At 46.6% G+C, this 16,311-nt stretch overlaps 1 protein-coding gene across 4 annotated transcripts in view; it reads left to right on the top strand.

Annotated features, from left to right (window-relative positions):
- ENDOV (endonuclease V) overlaps positions 1-12,950 on the top strand; it is a 103,344-nt gene extending 90,394 nt beyond the window's left edge. For 2 of the 4 annotated variants that reach the window (XR_009595619.1, XM_060395794.1), the window contains one exon: positions 11,904-12,950. The gene's annotated coding sequence lies outside the window, so the exon portion shown is untranslated. Of the gene's footprint in view, positions 1-262; positions 7,978-11,903 lie in introns of those variants that run through there. The other 2 variants (XR_006061390.2, XM_042256778.2) reach the window with 1 other exon arrangement.
- The last annotated feature ends 3,361 nt before the right edge of the window (positions 12,951-16,311 follow it).

The raw sequence follows: 16,311 nt of genomic DNA, 5'->3' as shown, positions 1-16,311 counted from the left end.
TAACAAATGCTTTCTGCTGGGTTGGGGATGTTGGTACAACTGCAAGTGACAGGCACAGTGAAGAGCATGGCCATGCCGCGAATTCCTGCGGAAGTGCAGAGTAGCAGCATTGTGGCGCTTGAGCCTCTGGGCAATCGTGGGAGAGGATTTCTGGTCTCTCTCTGGAGCTAAGAGGTAGCAAATCTTCTTTTGATGGATTAATGGATCGGAATGTCATGAGGCCTGCTGATTTACAGCCTGCATTCTCATCTGCCCTCCATAGCCTGGCGGAATCTTAGAGGAAAGTTCTTGGGCAGCAGGGTCAAGCAAAGGTTGTTCCTTTAAAGCAAGAGGAGAACGCTATGACAACATGGGAATGATGTCGTGAAGGACAAGCCCTGACATACTCAGCAACCTGGAGGAGGAGCCGCAACTGGGACCCCACCTGCTCAAGTTTCAGCTTTCAGCCAGACACCAGCCACAAAGAGCCCTCCCTCCCACTGAGAGTGTGGAATAAGTGTGTGGAGTGTGTGATAAGCATGCCCCATGCTGGTTTGTCGCCATGGGGGTGCTGCCATGGGAGCCTCTGTGGGCTCCGGGGAGCATCTGGAGGACTCTCTCCACCCCTGTATCTTCCTACTGGTCCGCCCCTGCGCCTGATGGTCCCTGTGAGTAGTCACTTCATTTGAGTTGAAGCAGTGAGGGTGCTGGAGATTCCTGTGGAAACCGAAGGGAACCAAAGAGGACAGCTTGGCAGCAGGCGGTGCCTTCCCCATGCCCACCATGTGACGGTTCCACTTCCCAGATGGCCTTGCTGTCTGACAGCCAGGTGGGAGCAGGGCATCAAGGAGCTGGTACACAGGACAGGTCATTTTTTTAAAGTTGTAGTAAGATATTTACAACCCCCAAATTTCCATTTTTAAGTGTAGAGTCAGTGGCGTTGAGCACATTCACACTGTTTTGCAGCCGGCACCACCAACCATCTCCAGAACTTTGTCATTATCCCAAGTTAGAACTCTGTGTCCATTACACAATAGACCCCCATTCCCACCCCTCTAGCCTCTAGAAACCATCATTCTCCTTCCTGTCTGTGTGAATTTGACTCTTCTGGGGACCTCATCTAAGTAGAATCATGCAGTACTTATCTTTCTGTGAGTTGATGATTTTACTGAGCTTAAGGTCCTTAAGGTTCAGTCACATTGCAGCCTGTCGGGATTTTCTTCCTTTTATGATTGAATAATATTCCATTGAATCGATGGACCACGTTTTGTTTATCCATTCATCCATCGATGAACCCTTGAATTGCTTCTACCTTTTGGTGATGTTGAGTGATGCTCCTCTGAACCTGGGTATACAAGCATCAGGACAGGGCACTTGTGATGGGAACCAGAAGGGCCAGGAGGGTAGGGTCACCAGGGCTGCTGGGCTGCAGTGGGGGCTCAGCCTTTTCCAAAACGACCTGCCTCTGGCATGACCATCGCTCACTCTGTGAAGGTCCTCAGTTGTGTGGACACTCTGAGTGCCAGGACCGATCTTCTCCATAAGTGGTGTCTCCCCCAGCATTCCAAGGAGGGAAGGGGATGCAGAGGGGACTCGAGAGCTGTCACAACTAGCCGACAGGCTGCTGCATCCAGGACTGACTTGTTTTGGATTGTTTCAGTGGGCAAGCTCACCCACTGCCTGGTAGACAGGCACAAAGCCAGCACGGCAGAAATATCACTGTCCAGTGACAATGATATTGACAAGGCAAATTTCCCGATTGGCAGCAGTCAGTGAGTTCCTTGTAAGAATGATGGTGAGACCTCAGAGGCCCACCCCTGGAAGTGTGATTTGAAGTGTCTGTATTGGTCAGCTGTTGGCTCAATAGCAATGCATAACAAGCCAACCTAGGAGCTACCCTGATGGTCCAGTGGTTAAGAATCTGCTTTGCAATGCAGGCGACATCGATTCAATCCCTGGTCCAGGAACTAAGATCCTAAATGCCACTGGGCAGCTAAGCCTGTGAGACACAACTATTGAAGTCCGTGCACCTATAGCCCCTGCTCCCCAACAAGAGAAGTCACGGCGATGAGAAGCCTGTGCACCGCAGCTAGAGAATAGCCCTCGCTCACCACAACTAGAGAAAGCCCACACACAGCACGAAGCGTGCGGCCATAAGTTAATTAATTAAAAAAAAACACCCAACCCAGCCCAACTCATGGCTTCACATGGCAGCACCGACTCTCCTGGATCTGGGGGCGGCTGGAGGCTGTCTCATTCTGCAGCTTGAGTCTCTCACCCTCCCCAGGTTGGGGGCCTCACTGAGCTGGCTTCTTGCTCTGGAGAAAGAAGCAAACAAGGGGGAGTATTTACCCCCTAGCACGTTCCCAGCCCCTGCTTTGGCTACTCTGACAGCGTTTCACTGGCCGCATCAAGTCTCAAGGCCAAGCCTGAGATCCAGGATCAGGGAAGCATGTCTGCCTCTGTGGGAAGAGCTGCAGGTCACATGGGAGAGGATGGGGAAATGGTGGGAGAGGGGGACGAAGAATGGGAGAAAATCTATCACTTTTCTGAAATGTTCCACTAAAAGCTGGATAGCCGCTGCTCCCGGCTTCCCCTCTGGCCCTGGAAGGTAGTTTTCTTTGTTTCCACTCTGAGGTGCTCTGATTGATCCCAGTCTATAAATCCTGTGACTCTTAATCAATGCCTGATGAACCATACACGTGCCAACAAAATTTATTCTCTGCCAAGATAATCCTGAGGGCCTCCGGTGTCTCTCCTCTATTCCCAAAGCTGGTGCAAATGCATCTTTTTCTGTTGTTGTTGCAGGCTTACGGGGAAATAAAAGATTTTGTCTGCTGGCTGATGGGTATTAGCAGAGCTATATGGGGCTTGAGTGGAAATGTGGAATTTGTGTGGATCAGCCCGAGCTGTGTTGGCAGGGTCTGGGAGGAGGAAGCAATGTGCTGAAATTCTGCCCGTATTGTGGCTGTCAGCTGCCTTGACTGCCAGATTCACTCTTTTTGGTGTGTGTGTGTGTTGTTATGGACCATCGTGTTGAAAAGTTTCCTTGCTCTTGGCTATCTCTGAGCAGGGCCTGGATTACTGGAGAAAATCCAGCTTATGTGTCCAAGGGCAAAGCAGGCTGTTTATCTTTGACTCGTACGTGCTTTGCACATCTCCTGAGGTTTGACTCTAAGTAGGATTTATGTCTCCCCAGATGGAAGGTGAAAAACAAGAGGCCAGCATTGAGTTTGCAGGAGGTGATGCAGCCAGCACATGGCTTGCCATATGCTTAATGTGGATTTAAGAAAAGAGAGGGTTTTTAAAAATTATTAAAAATGGCCATTTGGAGAATCTGTCCTAATGTTATTAAGTGATCTTGACTTGGGATGTGTGTGGGGCTGGAACTTTCTGATGGAATCTGGGAGCTTGGCTGCAGCTGGGGCCAGGGGACACTTCCTGAGGTGTCCCTGGCCCTTTGTGGAGCTCAGGTACACGAAGGGAAGACTCAAGTCTTCAGAAATGACCATGCACAGAGCTGTGGTTCTCAACCAGGGGCATGTCTGGCAAATTTTGGAGCCATTTGGGGTTGTCACAATTGAGAGGAGTGAAGTGCTTCCGGCGTCCAGTGGGTAGAGACTGGGTGTGCTTCTAAACATCCCACAGTGCACAGAATGCCGCACAACAGAGAATCATCTGCCCAGAATAGTACTCAGCCTTATAAGGAAGGAAACCGTGACACCTGCTACAGATTGGATGAACCTTGAGGACATCATGCGTAGTGAAATAAACCAGACAAAGAAGAACAAATACTTTCTAATTCCACCTACATTGTGTCCCTAGAGGAGTCAAATCCATAGAGACAGAGTAGGATGGTGGGTGCCAGGAGCTAGGAAGAGGAGGGGAATGGGGAGTCAGGGTTTCACAGGGACAGAGTTTCAGTTTGGGAAGATAAAAAAGTCCTGGAAATGATGCTGGAGGTTCTTGAACAATAATATGAATGTACTTAAAGCCATTGAACTATACACGTAAGCATAGTTCAAAGTGTTATATATCTTTACCACAGTGTTTTAAAAATGCTAAAATATAAACAAAAACAGAGCAGAATCATTTACCCAGAATGTCAGTGATGCCAAGGCTGAGGAACACTGGCTTGAACGGTACGGGAACAGGTTGGTGCTGGCTTGCATGAGCTGTTGTGATGGCACAGGGGTAAATGCACCCATTTCACAGGGGTCACCCAATGCCACAAGCTACGAAAGAGCAGTTGCCTAAAGTCCCTCCCACTGCTTGCCCCTAACCCACAGTCCTTGCCCCACATGACAGCGAGACAGCCCCGTGTCCCCCAGGAGCCTCAAATGAGCTCACAAAGATAGTCACCTGGGGGATTGTCATCCCTCCTGTTTGTCCTGCTGTGGTTTGATATCACCTGTCTCAGCTCTCAGAGACCCTCAAGGGAGAAGCTATGACTGTGCTCGAGTGCTTCCCAGACACACCCAAGCTGCTTTTTGGAGAATGACCCCCTCGACACTATCCCATATCATGTCACCAGGGCCCCTAGGTGGCCCTGCTTATGCCTAGAGTCCCCAAAGTCTCCCCAGTCCCAGCTACTGCAGCTGGTACCCTGCCCCGTCTAACTGGCTGGGCCTCACTCCGCTCCAGACTGCTAGGAACAGGTGCCAGCCCTCTATCACCTTTACCTCCTCTGATTCCTCAGTCAAACTCTCTACCCTCCTTAGTTTCCATCAGCATCTGAGGAGCAGAGACCCGACATGGGAGCACCTCACAGCCCAGACGATGCGTGCCCAACTCTACCACTCTCTTCCACAGGCCCACGCGCTGGGTGGTGTCAGGGTTGAAGTCAAGGGTTCCAAGGTCCAACTTGCCTTTCTTTTGGAAAGTAAATCGGCTCACAGGAAATTCAGCCTTCTCACTGGATTACATTACCTCTGTGATCTAACCAAGTGCTCAGGGGGAAATTGCATGATGGCTGTGGCTATGTTGAAAGGCCAAAGAGAAGTGGGAATTACCAACCCTGAGACCCGAATTGGGGGAGGTTCTGACTTTGATTATGTTGTCAGCCTTGAACCATTTTAAGTCAGTGATGCAGCCTCTGGTTCTGGAAATGAGTTTCTGAGTCGGCCTAGGGCCCTCCTCGCATCTCTCATCATAAAGATCGTTTCACTTCAGTGGAAATCATCTTGACAGTTACATGCTTGCTTGTTTTGTCTCCCCCCCCCCCGCCCCATTTCAACCTTCGTCTCTCACCCTTATCTCTGATGAGAGCTGGGTTCTCAGAAGGCCCTGGAAAACCCTCCTCAGGCTTACTTGGGAGTGGGTGGTGCCCAGTGGAGCAGAGGAGGGAGGACCATCCCTCTAGGGATGCTGTGAAAGGGGCGGCCTTGCTGCAGGGAGAGCAGTGGCCCCCCAACCCCCATCCCAGCTGCCCCGCCTACCTCTTTGGGGAACAGGGATTGAAAGATGCATAAAAATTCAAACCGTACTCAAAATAAATGAAAGAAAAATATATATTTCAGAAGGAGATAACCATAGCAATCACTTTCACTCAAAGGTAATAAAAATACGTATCGTAAACATAAACTCGGAGATTGGAGGCTGCACTCTCTGCCACGGGAGAACACATTGCGAGGAAAGGCAGGGACTTTCTGAGTCACTCTTGACAGATCCCTCTGATTAAAAACCCGAGAAGGGAAAATATGGGAGGAAGATGGAGAGTTATGAGGGGAAAATAACGACCCAAACTATGACAAAAATTGAGGATACAAATTACATTTACAAATTTTCCCCTGGTTGACATCCTGCCTGGAATGTGATCACATATCACAAGGTGGCTGGCATGAATAATTCACGGGGGCGGGGGTTATTCTGGACCGAGCACAGAGTGTTCTGATGTGTGGTGGCACCGATGGCCTCGTGGATGGCTTTCTCCGAGCGGCTGCTGCCACGTTCATCTCCTGAAACCATCAGCCCGAACTGCCACCGTGACAAGCCAGCCAGACAAGCCTCTCCCAGCCTGGGCAGCTGCACTGTCTGCAGAAAGCCATCCATGGTCTTCGCTGGAAACCTGAATTTCAGATGGATAAATGGAAATTTCTGCGTTCTCTGCCTTCTGATATTTGCTTTGCACAAGAAGAGAACTATGATCTCAGCTAGCTAAATTTCCCTCCATCCTTGTCTGGTTGATGTTCTGTGATGGCTGCTCCCGGCCCTGCAAACACCGTGGGGTTCCTGGGCCTGCCCCAAGGGCTTCGCACACACTGGCTCAGTTCCTCTGTCTCCAACCTTAGGTCCCGACTGCCATGACAGAGAGCTTTCTTGACATAAGAGAAGCCATTTTAGGTCTAAACCATTTTGTGATCTTAGCCTGGCTACAGTGCTCACCCATGCACAAGAATAGGCTTCAGTAGTTAATGATTTTAAGGGAACAAAAGAAGATAAGAACCAGCAGCTGTTACCAGATCAGGGAAATAACTATACTGGAAGTAATAAATCAGTTGTAAGAGTAAAGATTACCCCGAAGTACATTCTTGAGCTGTTTTGCAGGATCAAGGCCCCGTTGAGCACTTCACCACCAGACTAACTAGAGCCTAAGGAATCATAATGTTGACTTGTTGACTTTTTGACTTCGCTGCTGCTCTTGACTTCCATCATAAGAGATTGGACTCCGTTGACTTTTGGCCCAATTCTGTGCTGAATTCTCTTGTGCTCCAGCCCCTTCATGAATATGCATGTACCCTTGGCTTAAAACTTCCCTAGTTTGGCTATTGGGCTTCCCTCGTGACTCAAATGGTAAAGAATCTGCCTGCAATGCAGGAGAAAGAGCTGGGTTTGATCCCTCAATTGGAAAGATCCCCTGGAGAAGGGAATGGCAATCCACTCCAGTATTCTTGCCTGGAGAATCCCATGGACAGAGCAACCAGGAGGGCTACAATTGCAAAGAGTCAGACACAACTGAACAACTAACACACACACACACACACATACATACACACACACACACACACACACACACACACACACACACACAGAGTTTTGCTGTTCAGGGAGACTTTGGGAAAGATCACTAGTGTTCTCCTCACTTCTTCAAGTAATAAATCCTACCTTCTGCTCTTCAGATTTGTTGTGAGTTTTGGCTTTAGACCCACGAAGAGGCAAAGCCAGTTTTGGGGTGACAGTAGCTGCCGTGGCCCTAAAGGGTGGTCAATGTGTCTGTGCCTAGTGTTCATCCGACCAGCACAGCCCCAGTCAGGACTCCTTGGGGTCTTGCTCGTCTGAGTCATTCAACAGATACTTCCGGTGTGTCTGCCACCCAACCAGGCTCTGTGCTGCCTGCGGGGCAGAATCAGAAGACATGGTCCCTGTCTTCATGGAGCTTCTATCTAGTTAGGAAAAATGACTTCAAAATAAACATAGATTTGATTAGAACTATCCTATATGCCATGAGTAGAAAGTATAGGGTCCCATGAGAGCTGGTAAAGGTAGGGTGACTATAGTTTGTCATCCAAACCAGGACATTTTGGGAATGTAAGAGAGCACTGTTAATAACACGTTCAGGCAGAAGGCGCAGCCCAGGCTGCCCCAGGAAACCAGGATACCCCGTCACCCACGGAGACCTAATCCAGCCCACCACGAGCCCTCTCTGGCCAGCTTGCTCCCAGTTTTGGAGCAGCCCTCACCTGCAGCTATAGATGGCACAGCCGAGATACCACAACAGCACATTTCTCCAAAGCTGGACCAAATCACGCTTTTTCAGGAAACCATGTAACTGCCTCCATGCTGGCACCCGCAAGCTGGAAATAAGCCCCAGGGTGTGGTTAACACAGTGGCTAATAACCCAGGGCTTGGAACTTCCCAGGTGGTCCAGTGGTTAAAACTCCATGCTTCCACTGCAGGGGGCTCGGGTTCAATCCCTGGTTGGGGAACTAAGATCCTGCATGCCACAAAGCGCAGCCAAAAACTGAAAAATACTAATAAATGCAAAAAAAAAAAAAAAAAGGAACAGCTTAGACCTTGAGGACATGGGTCCCTCATTTCTCAGCACTGGGAACACTTGGGGGCTCCAGACTGCTGAACCTGAGCATTAGACCTTTAAAGATCCCCCACCTCCCAGGTGATTCTGATGTAGCAAAATTTGGGAATCTGCTGGTTTGAATCCACGTACTGTCACTTGTTAGATGTACACACGTACTGTACACTTGTTAGCTGAATCTTGCCTTGGCCTCAGCTTCCTTATCTGTAAAATGGGGCAATAGGTGTGTCGTAGGTATTGAGTTAAAATGTGTAAAGTGCTTAGAACAGGGTTTGGCCTTTAGGAAGTATGCTATGATAGCCATTGTTATTATAATAATTATTCTAATTAATACTAAATCAAACACTTAAGAGCCTTCCAAAGGTTCCAAAAGCCACAAGGTCCCTAAGGATGTTTTTGGAAATGATTTGTAACTGATTCCAAATGATTGGAATGGGAGGGTGTTTGCCTTCTATCTTTGTAATCAAAGTTCTAGTCTGTTGAGAAAGTCCTGACTTAAAGGCAGCAGCTCCAAGGGTGGAGCCCACGATAAAAAATTTTTTAAATTAAAATCCTTCTCAGTGGGTCACCCCTCCACATTTTTCAGTTACTTTCTGTGCTGAGGGTACATGCAACCATGAATGATGTCGATTTGCAGAAAGCTAGGAAGTATAGACTGGGGAAAATGTTTCTGCTATGTGAAAAGTCACAAAATGAAATGTTTTGTTACACAGTGTTTATATAAAATTGAATGATTCTTTTTTGTAAAACCATACAAATAAATATGTCCATTTATAATAAATATTTATAATATATACTGAAAGGCTATACAAAGAAATATTAAGAGCAGTTACATGTGCAATAGAATTAAGTGTTTACCTTCAAAATAATGTTTCAGAATAATGTTATTTTTAAATGTAATAAGCAAATATAATTTTAAGTATATGTATGTCAGAAAGAAAAGGCAGAAAGGAAATACATAAAATGGAAACAGTTTATGGAAAACCTGGACTGTGAACTGATGGGTAATTTTTATTTTTTTTCCTTCATTCTTTTTGACATTTTCCAATTTCCTCCAACAAATATTTATTACTTTACTTTTTTAAATTTAAGGAAAGTTGTCAAATAATATGATACTGTTTAAAACGTCAAATAATACTTCTGGGATTATAATGCAGGGAGGGTGGTGGTCCATGCCCTTGGAGCAGATGGTCCAAATGTTGGGCTGTTTCTTCTGACATTCAGATCAGCATTTCTACATAGCATGTTTACAGTGTCTTTCTTTACTCTTTAAAAATCAGCTTACGTTCTGATCCGCTGATATCTCCTGTGAAGAACGAGACATCCCATTCTGACCTTGCCTTCCCATCCCAAGTGTAAACTTTTCATTTGGAAAAAAATGGTTTAAATTATTCGAAAAAAAGAAATCCGCTTTTGAGGCTCAGACACACGCGCTGTGTTTTCCATGAAGCCTTTTTAATTACCCTAGATGAAATGTATTCTTATAGCAGCTTGTTAATAAAAACAGCCTTTATTGAGTGCTTATTGTGTGCCTGGCACTAGTTGATTTGACACTTAAAAAATGTCTCGTTTGTTTGTTTGTTTTAGTCGTTAGGTCGTATCCAGGCTTCCCTGGTGGCTCAGTAGTGAAGAACCTGCCTGCCAACGCAGGAGATGCTGGTTGGACCCCTGCGTCAGGAAGATCCCCTGGAGAAGGAAATAACAACACACTCCAGTATCCTTGTCTGGGAAATCCCTTGGACAGAGGAGTCTGGCGGGCTATGTCTGACATGACTCGTAGTTGTTGTTTACTCACCCAGTCGTGTCTGACTCTTTTGAGACCCCATGGACTGTAGCCTCACCAGGCTCCTCTGTCGGTGGTATTTCCCAGGCTAAAATACTAGAATGCATTGCTATTTCCTTCTCCAGGAGACCTTCCTGACCCAGGGATCGAACCTGTGTCTCTTGCATTGGCAGGTGGATTCTTTACCACTGAGCCGCCAGGGAAGCCCAGAATAGTGCTACAGAACAGAAACTATCACTTTCTTTATTTTACACATGAAACTGGGGCTGGGGTTCAGTCAGCACCTCTCCCAGGACCTCAGGACACAGAAACACCAGAGTGAGGATTTGAACTTTGGTCTGTGTGACTCCCAGGGGCCCGAGGAGATTCTCATGCCTCCCAAGTCCTGGCCTGAGACACACTGGTTGGACTCTGACCCAGCCCAGGCCAGCAAGGAGATCTTGAGGACAGCTATTTAACTGTTCTCTGCCTCAAGTTTCTTACTGATAAAATGGATCTAAAACAGGAGCCTTAACGGGGGTTATTAGGAGGATTAAAGGAGTTAATTCTCATGGAAGGGACTTGGCTCTCCACAAACACTCACTCTCAAGATTGCAGTATTTTAGTTACCGAAACAGTCTCTAATCCCCTCTATTATAGGCAGAGGCAATGGCTGGGTTAGCCTTGGCTCCCCCAGGACCTCATGCTCACTGAAAACCTGAGAATCATTGGTGAGATGTGCATATTATATAAAATAATAAGTGGGGAATTTAAAAAGAGACAGTGGTTATATTATTTGTGTTTTCATAAAATGTAGACTCTTATTGTAGGCAATGCTATTAAAATAAAAGGTTACAAAATTCCGTTTGCGTATTTTGGATTGGCTAACAAATTTTTTTCAATATTGACTCTATCATAAAAGCTTTCCTTTTTCCCCTCTTTTTTCTTTTGGAACACTCTTTCTGCCCTGGGCATAGACCACATCTCAGTGATTCTACTTCTGGGTCTTGAGAGAGGAAGAAGAGGCTCACATAAATGGACTTGTGACCTGGAAAAGACACTGGCTTTTGTCCCTTCTCACAAGGGCGGTGGATCGTAGTGTCTGGCCCAGGGAAGATTTGGAGCTCATGCCCTGTGTTGCAACCCAGGCTCAGCTGAATCTGAGGCACATTTCTTTCCATCACCCCTCATCTTGCTCCTAATTCTAAGGTCCCCAGACAGCTCTTCACCCCCCTCCACTGACAGCCTCCAGAGTGGGAAGGGAAGGTCTGGGAGTGATGGATCCGCTGCTGTTCCCTTTCTTTCCTTATGAGCTAGCTCTTCAAGGCTGAGGATAGGCAAAAATGCTCAATTCTGAAAGAAGTGTGGATAGCAGGTGAACTTTATTTACTAAGAGACATCTTTTACCATATCCCCATGCTACTCAGGGGTCACCCCATTTTTAAAAAAATATTTATTCACTCACTTTTGGCTATGCCAGGTCTTTGTTGCTGTGCAGGCTTTTCTGTGGTTGCGGCAAGCGGGGACTACTCTCTAGCTAGGGTGTGCAGGCTTCTCACTGCGATCATTTCTCTTATTTCGGAGCACAGGCTCTAGGCAGACTGGCTCAGTTATTGCGGCTCCCAGGCTCCAGAGCACAGGCTCAGTATTTGTGGTGCAAGAAATTCGTTGCTCCTCGGCATGTGGGATCTTCCTGGATCAGGAATCGAACCTGTGTCTCCTACATTGGAAGGCGGATTCCTTAGCACTGAGCCACCAGGGAGGCCTTAAAAAAATGGAATAACATTTGTTTCTGCATCTCTAAACCTTACTTGCTCAATCTTACTTACTTGTAAAAAAAAATTAGTACATAAAATAGAAAGATGTGCAATAGGAGGTGAAAATTGCATACACAAACACTGCCATATCTTTAGACGGTAGGATGGGCAGAGAGGGAGGCAGGTTCATTTGGGTTCTTGCAGCCTGTGTCTTTGACTGTGGGTGATGTTACTTCCCTTTCTCTCTTCTCACTTTGCTGTCAACCAAACATCTGACCTGCAGAGGGAGGGTGGCTTGGAGTCTGCTAAAAACAAAGTAATGATGTTCAGACAAAAAGCAAAGTACTTTATATCTATTTTGGTTTCTTTTAAGCTAAGCACAGATTTCTCTGGAAAGGACAGGAGCTGGCCTGTCTCCCTGCATGGAAAACAATAACTCAGCGAAGCACCCGGTTTTCTCAAGTTACTTGACCTCCAGGCTTGCTTCTGATTCTTGATGACAAAACACATTCAGTGCCCTTGATTGATTTAGCAGAGGAACTGCAATATTGGAGGATGGAACGCAGGCTATCCTGTTGCAAATGGAATACCTCGGCTGTGATGGTCTTGTGTTTTGAGAGAAGATGAGCCAACCGCTGAGCTTGGAGGCTGTGAAAACCCAGCCTCCTTGGTTCTTCCTGGGCAATGTGCTGTGTTCCCGAGGCATCTGTTCAGACCCTCTCCCTGCCCTGGCTGTTCTCCCAAATTTGCCCCTAGATTTACCCCTGACCTGTGTTGTATTTGACCCACACACTCAGGTTTTATTTATATTTGTTCTTTGCACATTTTGCAGTTTCTTTGGCTTCTGGTTGCCAAATAATCAGAGATTTAGGGTTTTAAGGGGTCTTCTGCTCCACCTGCATATTATAAGACAAGATCCCTCGTTTCTGGGCTTCCCAGGTGGTGCTGGTGGTAAAGAACCCACCTGCCCTTGCTGGAGACATAAGAGACACGAATTCGATCCCTGGATCAGAAAGATCCCCTGGAGGGGGAAATGGCAACCTACTCTAGTATTCTTGCCTGGAGAATCCATGGACAGAGGGTGAGTCTGGTGGGCTACAGTCTATAGGGTCGCCAAGAGTCGGACATGACTGAAGCAACTCGGCACATAGCACTCCCCTTTCTGTACCTGAAGGTCAAAGGTTATTGATTGTCTCACATCAGTGGTGGTGGTTTAGCTGCTACGTTTCACATCAGAACTGGCCCTAAAAGCCCTTTCTCTCCCAGTTCCACATTGCAGCTTGATGTTCACTCCCAGCGGGATATCATCAACACCCTCTCCCCTTCCACAGCTTGAATCAAATCAGGTTTCACACATTTTTTGAGATTTGTAGAACTTGTTTTCATGATTAAAGTATCTTATTTAGAGGCTTTGTGGCAAGCAGGAGATGTCCTTGTTTGTGAGGAACTGGAGACATTGGGAACCCGAACTGCAGGCCCAAGTGGCCGCGGATCACACGCCGCGGTAATGAGATCACCCAGGTGAGAAACGTTAGCCCTTGAATTTCCAGCCTGTCATTAGTCATCGACGTTCCCTGCCTTCCAGAAACCTGGAGTCAAGCTTCCAAATGCTTATCTGGGACTCGAATAGAGTCTCTCATGACAACACTGGGAAGAGGTTTCTTTTAAATGTCATGATGCTGTGAAATGATTCAAGCCCCTTCCTGAACCTTCAGGTTGGGAGTTGGGCTTTCACCAGCCCCTCTCTGGTTTTTACATGAATAACGGAATTTTGATGCTGAAGTGTCCTTGGAGGTTCACCTTTAAGTTTCTCTTGCCTGGGACTTCACTGGTGGTCCAGTGATTAAGACTCTGTGTTTCCAAAGCAAGGGGCGTGGGTTCGATCCCTCCTGGAGGAACTAAAATCCTGCAAGCTGTGAGACCCCAAAATAAAAGTTTTCTTGTCTCAGATGTGAAGACTGTGGACAGAGGAGGGCAGAGACTGGAAATTCTGTAGGAATTGGTGGTGGGCTGGGGACAGAATGTGTGTATCAAATCATCAGTCCAGTACATGGACCTCAAATGTCTCTAGGTTCTGGGGTCACATTTGTGAAACACTAGAGGGTGTTTTGTTATGTAGTTCGGGGGAGAGGATGAGTCTTGTTCTGATGTGTTAGATGAAAGATTGGATAATTGTTTCATTTATTTGGGGCTTCCCACTTGGAGAAGGTGATGGCACCCCACTCCAGTACTCTTGCCTGGCAAATCCCATGGACAGAGGAGCCTGGTAGGCTGTAGTCCATGAGGTCGCTAAGAGTTGGACATGACTGAACGACTGCCCTTTCACTTTTCACTTTCATGCATTGGAGAAGGAAATGGCAACCCACTCCGGTGTTCTTGCCTGGAGAATCCCAGGGATGGGGGAGCCTCGTGGGCTGCCGTCTATGGGGTCACACAGAGTCGGACACGACTGAAGTGACTTAGCAGCAGCAGGTGGCACTAGTGGTAAATAACCCGCCTGCCAATGCAGGAGACGTAAGAAACAGGGGATCCTGCGGAAGATCCCTGGGGGAGGGCATGGCAACCCACCCCAATTCAGTACAAACAGTTATTGAAGGTCCACCACTGGGCTGGAATGGAATCACTGGAGGAGACTATTGCTTGATTTCCTTAGCGAGAATATTACCCAGTGTCCCCACATCTGACTGATTTTAAATTATTGTCAGGGTTATCTGATTAAAAAATAGAGATTCTGAATCTCTGTCCTCCCTCTCCCCAAGATTCAGTACATCTGAGCTGGGACTCAGGAAAATTAATTTTAAAATCATTACCCAGGTAATTCTGACAACCTGCCATGTTTGGGTTCCACGGGCTCCATTACTACCTTCACTGAGAATGTCAGACAAGCTGAGTGGATTTCCCCAGGTGACATACTTCATAGGTCAGGAAGCTGATTCCCACACAGATTAAGCAGCTTTCCCATGTCACAGGCTTCCCTGATAGCTCAGTTGGTAAAGAATCCACCTGCAATGCAGGAAACCCCAATCGAGTCCTGAGTCTGGAAGATCCACTGGAGAAGGGATAGGCTTACAGTATTCTTGGGCTTCCCTTGTGGCTCAGCTTGTAAAGAGTCAGCCCGCAATGCAGGAGACCTGGGTTCAATGCCTGGGTTGGGAAGATCCCCTGGAGAAGAAAATGGCTACCCACTCTAGTATTCTGGCCTGGAGAATTCCATGGACTGTAGTCCATGGGGTTGCAGAGTCGGACATGACTGAGTGACTTTCACTGATGCCCATGTCACAGGGCTAGTTGGGAATGAATGGGGTTAATGCTGCCACTCTCCTGTAGCTGAGGCTTTCTGAAAGAGTGCCTGGGGACCTTGGCCTTCACTGTTGTATGCTGCAGGGTGACAGGCAGAGCTGGAGTTACACTGCCCTCAGGTGAGAGTGGGATCTTCTCAGGACCCTGCAGTCCTGAAGCCTCTGCTGATGACAGTGGGGGACATTTTGCCAACACTGATAGCAAGGAAAAAGGAAGATATTAACCTCCATCTGTGTTCTGGTGAATTTGTCTTGAGTTTTCATGGGAGAATGGGGCTCATGAGGATGTAATAACTGAACAAATGTTTAGAATGGTAATGTTTTAATCCAAGAATTTTAATTAAATGCCTGCTATGTGCTAGGTGAGAATGATTTTGGATTGCACTATTTACTCAGATGTTGAAAGGAACACAAATGCTGTTTGGATTTTGGTTAAATCAGTTATCTTTAAAAAATTATTATTTTTTATTATCTTTTATTATCTATTATTATTTTATTATCTTTAATAAATTATTATTTGTGGACTGTTTTAAAAGTGTTTATTGAATTTGTTACAATACTGTTTCTGTTGTTTATGTTCTGGTATTTTGGCCATTTGGCATGTGGCTCTTAGCTCCCGAAGCATGGATTGAACTTGCACCCCCTCCATTGGAAGACAAAATCTTAACCACTGGACCCCCAGGGAAATACCCGCCCTCAGGATTTTGATATGGATTTTGACATCGTGTCAAAGCCCTAGGAAACCATACTGAGAAAGAGGGTCTCTTTGAGAGTCCAGCCTGACTCTTTTAGATTAACAAAGCACGCAGGGCTGCTGGATTTCCCTCTGGTATATACCCATCATTGCTGGCATTGTACTGGACACTCACTGTATACCAGACTCCTACACAGGTTAATTTTACCCTTCAAGGTGGGTATTATATAAACCCAGATTATAGTTGAAGGAAGTGAGGCTGAACTAGTTAAGGAATGGATCAATGTTGTCACAGGCATGGAAAGTGATACAGTTGAGATGCAGATACACGTGGGCCTTACCTCAAAGCCTAAATGCAGAGGGGAAGACCAGCCTCCCTGCCGATCTTCCTGCACCCCCCACCCTCCACTACTTTATCTAATGGTTACATGTGTGTCTCACTAGGCACTATGTTTATTGAAGACAGGCACTGCATGCCCCTTGGGGTTTATATTCCCTCTGCATGGGACACATTCTCACACACTGTAAACACGCAATGTTTACGGAATAGAGCAATAAAGTAGTGCAGGAGGCGATCCACGCATAGAGATCTATAGCTTTTAGCTGTTTGTAATAGCTTTTAGCTGTTTGTAAGTAAAGCTACATTCAAATAAGAATAAACCGCTCAGAAAATAAATGGATTAAACAAAAATTACAATTGTCAAAATTAATTTTTTCGCTGTGTTCCTTAAAAATAAGAGTCTGATTGATACTGTGGAGGATAGTACGTCTCCTCCCAACCTCGCGTA

Source organism: Ovis aries, chromosome 11 (genome assembly GCF_016772045.2).
Source record: "Ovis aries strain OAR_USU_Benz2616 breed Rambouillet chromosome 11, ARS-UI_Ramb_v3.0, whole genome shotgun sequence".
NCBI lineage: Eukaryota > Metazoa > Chordata > Mammalia > Artiodactyla > Bovidae > Ovis > Ovis aries.
Note: the sequence above shows the minus strand (reverse complement) of the source record. Positions and strands in the feature narration are given on the sequence as shown.